Source organism: Gekko japonicus, unplaced genomic scaffold, assembly GCF_001447785.1.
Source record: "Gekko japonicus isolate JY-2015 unplaced genomic scaffold, Gekko_japonicus_V1.1 scaffold424, whole genome shotgun sequence".
NCBI classification, from domain to species: domain Eukaryota; kingdom Metazoa; phylum Chordata; class Lepidosauria; order Squamata; family Gekkonidae; genus Gekko; species Gekko japonicus.
In genome coordinates this window covers 868,529-874,025 of record NW_015165247.1, presented here as the reverse complement: position 1 = coordinate 874,025, position 5,497 = coordinate 868,529, and the positions used below count along the sequence as shown (strand labels likewise).

Here is a 5,497-nt window from a genome sequence, read left to right as displayed (position 1 = left end):
CTTTCTCTGAGGAGCTGAGTAGTATAGTCCCTTCTCCCATTTGACCCTCACAATAAGCCCGGGAGGTAGGCTGGGCGAGGGTGAACGAGTGGCCCAAGAATACCAAAAGAACAAATTTTGTGTCGAGGGGCACCTTTAACACCAACCAAGTTTCATTCACGGTATAAGCTTTCTTGTGCACAGCACACTTTAGATACACACGAAAGCTTATACCCTGAATGGTCTTAAAGGTGCCACTGGACTCAAACTTTGTTCTGTTGCTTCAGACCAACAGGGCTACAGCACCTGAACCTAACTGTATGAGTGGTTGAGCAGTGGAACAGACTACCTCGGGAGGTGGTGGGTGCTCCTTCGCTGGACGTTTTCACGCGGAGGCTGCACGACCCTCTTTCGGGTGTGTTGTAGGGCTGTCTTTCGGCTGTGCTTAGAGATGTAAAATTTCCGGAAATTTTAAAGCTCAGGAAAAAAAACGGTTTTTTTCGGGGGAAACGGAAATTTTTGGAAAAATTGAAAAAAATGCTACATTAGCATTTCTTTTGTCTTTTCTAGATTGAAAGTCATTCTGTTACTTTAGGAACATAAAATATGACTATGGACATTTTTACTTGGCATGAAATTATCACAACCAGCATATTAAAAATATAGTGTATCCAAACAATTATTACAAACAGAATACCCACCCACATGCAAAAACAAAACTGAAACTTTTTTATTTTCTTCTGACAATCGCACCTCCTAAACGAAGAAATGCATCTTGTTCTTGCATTGGAGAGTTCAGTTTGTAACCTAGGACTTGCTTGTCACTGCACAGAAATTAGATCAATCTGATACCACATATATATATATATATTAGAAATGATCTGGAAAATATTTGAACACCTTGTCTTAAAATATTTTATTAATCATGTTAAAATAAAACGTTCCATAATCATTTTTTTTCTTCTCTTTTTTCAATTTTTTGGAAAAAAACAAAAAGGCTTCAGGAGAAAAAATGGGGAAAAACCGTTTCCCCCCCGAATTTTTCCGGGTTTTTCCCCAGGCGTTTACATCTCTAGCTGTGCTCCTGCAGAGTGCAGGGGGTTGGACTAGATAACCTGCAAGGCCCCTTCCAACTCTGTCTATGATTCTATTCTCTCTTGCTCCGGATTGCAAGACTAGAACTAATGGGTGGAAATTACAAGGGAGCTGATGACCAGCTAAATATCAGGAGAAACTTCGTTCCTAACTGTGAGGGTGGTTGAGCAGTGGAACAGTCTGCCTCGGGAGGTGGTGGAGGCTCCTTCGCTGGATGTTTTCAAGCGGAGGAGGCTGGGCGACCCTCTTTCGGGTATGTTGTAGGGCTCTCTTTCGGCTCTGCTCCTGCAGAGTGCAGGGGGTTGGACTAGATGACCTGCGAGGTCCCTTCCAACTCTCACATTCTATGATTCTATGAACCCAGAATACCAAGTAAGTTTCACAGCAATGTGGGGATTTGAAACCTCACCAGATAATCAATGGAGATCATTTGCATCGGCTGAGCCGTTAAAGAAGTTTAAATGATAGGGATGCCAGCTCAGGTTGAAGGATGATAGGGAAATGGCTGAGAAGCTAAATGCATTTTTTGCCTCCGTCTTCACTGTGGAAGATGAGAAGTGCTTGCCCACTCCAGAACCACTGATTTCAGGAGGGGTGTTGGAAGACCTGAGTCAGATTGAGGTGACGAGAGAGGAGGTCCTAAAACTGATAGACAACTTAAAAACTGAAAAATCACCAGGCCCAGATGGCATACATCCGAGAGTTCTGAAAGAACTCAAATGTGAACTTGTAGATCTCCTGACAAAGATATGTAATCTTTCCTTAAAATCTGCCTCCATTCCTGAGGATTGGAAGGTAGCTAATGTCACTCCCATCTTTAAAAAGGGTTCCAGAGGAGATCCGGGAAATTACAGGCCAGTCAGTCTGACGTCGATACCGGGTAAATTGGTGGAAACCATTATTAAGGAAAGAATTAGTAGGCACATAGATGAACAAAACCTATTGAGGCAGACTCAGCACGGTTTCTGTAAGGGAAGATCTTGTCTCACTAACCTGTTAGTGTTCTTTGAGGGGGTGAACAAACATGTGGACAAGGGGGATCCAATAGATATTATTTACCTTGACTTCCAGAAAGCTTTTGATAAAGTTCCTCATCAAAGGCTCCTAAGTAAGCTCAAAAATCATGGGATAGAAGGACAAGTCCTTTTATGGATCAAAAACTGGCTAGTTCATAGAAAACAGAGAGTGAGTGTAGGTGGGCAATTTTCTCAGTGGAGGGTGGTAAGCAGTGGGGTACCGCAGGGATCAGTACTTGGTCCACTGCTTTTTAACTTGTTCATTAATGATTTGGAGATGGGAGTAAGCAGTGAAGTGGCTAAATTTGCGGATGATACAAAGTTGTTCAGGGTGGTGAAAACCAGTGAGGATTGTGAGGCACTCCAAGGGGATCTGTCAAGGATGGGCGAGTGGGCGTCAACATGGCAAATGGGGTTCAATGTGGCCAAGTGCAAGGTGATGCACATTGGAGCCAAAAATCCTAAATATAAATACACATTGATGGGGTCTGAACTGGCAGAGACTGAGCAAGAGAGAGATCTTGGAGTTGTAGTGGATAACTCACTGAAAATGTCGAGACAGTGTGTGACTGCAATAAAGAAGGCCAATGCTATGCTGGGGATTATTAGGAAGGGTATTGAAAACAGATCAGCCAATATAATAATGCCCCTATATAAATCAATGGTGAGACCTCATTTGGAATACTGTGTGCAGTTCTGGGCACCACACCTTAAAAAGGATATTATAGCTTTGGAAAAAGTGCAGAAAAGGGCAACTCGAATGATAAAAGGGTTGGAACACTTTCCCTATGAGGAAAGGTTAAAGCGCTTAGGGCTCTTTAGCTTGGAGAAAAGACGACTGAGGGGTGACATGATCGAGGTTTATAAGATTATGCATGGGAAAGAGCAGGTAAAGAAAGAGGTACTTTTCTCCCTTTCTCACAATACAAGAACTCGTGGGCACTCCATGAAACTGCAGAGCGGTCGGGTTAGAACGGATAAAAGGAAGTACTTCTTCACCCAAAGAGTGATCCACTGCTGGACCTCCTGGTGGCACTGGTATTTCTGGCCACTGTGTGACACAGAGTGTTGGACTGGATGGGCCTTTGGCCTGATCCAACATTGGCGTCTCTTATGTTCTTATGTTCTTATGTTCCTGGAGACTTGGGGGTGGAACCCGGGGAAGGCAGGGGTGGGGGGGGGGGGGGCCTAAGTGGGGCACAGTGCCATGGACTCCGTCCTCCAAAGCAGGTCAACAAGATCTCAGGACTCCAGAAGATCTCCAGACCCCACCTGGAGGTTGGCAACCCATTTGAAAATTCAGTGCACCTGAACAAACCCTTGGCCGGGGCGGGGAGGAAAAGTAGTTACCTTGTTACTTCACAACACCCCCGCGAGGCAGGCCAATGTGACCTCGACAGAGAGGCAGGCCTACGGTTGCCAGGCCTGGGTTGGGAAATACCTGGAGACTTTGGGGGGTGGAGCCGGGAGAGGGCGGGGCTTGGGGGAGGGGCCTCAGCATATAGAGTCCACCTTTCCAAGCGGCCACGTGCACGGATCTCGGCCATCTGGGAATCCGTCGCAAAAGCGGGGGATCTCCAGGCCCCACCTGGAGGCTGGCAACTTTGCTTTCACCCCCTCCCTCCCCGAAAACGACGAAGCGAAAATGGCGACCGGAAACGTCTAGGAAATCCCGCCTCCCGGCTCCACGCTGCCCCCCGCCGCTCTAGGAACACCCGTCTCCGTGGTTCCTGCTTCCACTTCCGGTCTCCTCTCACTCGCTTCCGGCCCCGCTCTCCGACGACGTTCCGTCTCCGTCAGGGAGAGTCTGTGGCGCGGCCTGTCCTCGCTGGGCGGGCGGGCGGCCGAGGTGAGCAGCCGGGCGACGTGGGGAGGAGGAGGAGGAGGATTCGGAGGAAAGGCCGGGGCGGACGAGGCCCCGCGGCTTGGGGGGCGGGCCGGGCCGGGCGCTCTCGCTCCACGGTAGACTGCCCCTGGACGGGGAGGCTCTGCCCCGCCTCGGGCTGCGATTGGTCCTCTGGCAGGGCCGGGGAGGAGGAGGAGGATTCTCCCCTTGTTCTCAGCTGGGATTTGGAGGCGGCCTTTCCCCCCCGCAAGAAGAGGCCAAAGATGGCCCGTGTTCCCTGAGCCAGCCATGCCTTGCTTGAAAACCGTCCTTTCTTCCAGCTAGCTGGGCTCTTTGAGGCGGGGTGGTGATGCTATGAGAGAAAGGCAAAAAGGATTCTTTCCCCTGCGTTGTTGCACAGCGTTTTATTTTGGTAGCCTCTCTTTTCAGATACGAAGGTCTCCGGTTAAGAACATAAGGGAAGCCCATGTTGGATCGGGCCAATGGCCCATCCAGTCCAACACTCTGTGTCACACAGTGGCCAGAAATACCAGGGGCCATCAGGAGGTCCAGGAGTGGGGCCAGGAGACTAGAACACCCTCCCACTGTTGCCCCCCCCCAGGCACCAAGAAGACAGAGCATCCCTTGCCCCAGAGCCCCTATCTATACCTTGTGGCTAATAGCCACTGATGGACCTCTGCTCTTAACATAAGAACATAAGAGAAGCCAAGGTTGGATCAGGCCAAAGGCCCATCCAGTCCAACACTCTGTGTCACACTGATGGACCTCTGCTCTTAACATCTCTCCCTTATAATAAAAGAGTTTTGGGTGCCAAAGTTCTAAAATGCACTCCTTTAGTGTTAGGCCGAAAAAACTGCCACTCGGAAGACACTGGCTGGGTTCATTGGCTGCTTTGTGCAGTCCCGGCCAGCGTTCCAAGGTCATTTACATATGGAAGCTGATTGGACTACACTCCATTCCACACCTCAAACTCACCCCCCCCCAAGGCAGTTGGAATTTTCAGTTGGGAGAGGAGAATGATGTCAGCTGCTCCCTAGGCAGAGGCTGTGTGTGTGTGTGGGGGGGGGGGTTGTAAAACTTAAGACAGACAGGCAGATAGGGTTGCCAACTCCAGGTTGGAAACTTCCAGGATATTTTAGGGATGAAGCCTGCTGAGGGTGGGATTTGAGGAGGAGGAGGAAGAGGGGGACCTCAGACAGATACAATGCCATGCTGCCCACACTCCAGACAAGCTGTTGCCAGTCTCCAGGTGACAGCTGGAGAGATCTTAAAGCTTTGGTGCTACTTCAAAGTTCCCCAGGAGCCCAAAACAGAGAAGTGTTTTGGAAAATCTTGAGGAATTGTTTGGTGCATTTACGATGGGGCTCCTGGGGAACTATTGTTGCCAATCTTGGCCCAGCAGCCATCAAACCATTCTCTTCAACCCCCTGCTGTGCAGCTGACTTCCCCCTAGGGTTGCCAGTCTCCAGGTGGGACCTGGAGATCTCCCACTGCTACAATTGATCTCCAGATGACAGAGATCAGTTCCCCTGGAGAAAATGGATGCTTTGGAGGGTAGACC

The 5,497-nt window shown here is 49.2% G+C and overlaps 1 protein-coding gene across 1 annotated transcript in view; it reads left to right on the top strand.

Moving 5' to 3' along the window:
* Positions 1-3,868: 3,868 nt before the first annotated feature.
* The window catches only part of PRPF3 (pre-mRNA processing factor 3), a 34,307-nt gene continuing 32,678 nt past the window's right edge, over positions 3,869-5,497 (top strand). The window contains exon 1 of the mRNA XM_015410095.1: positions 3,869-3,939. The gene's annotated coding sequence lies outside the window, so the exon portion shown is untranslated. The remainder of the gene's footprint in view (positions 3,940-5,497) is intronic.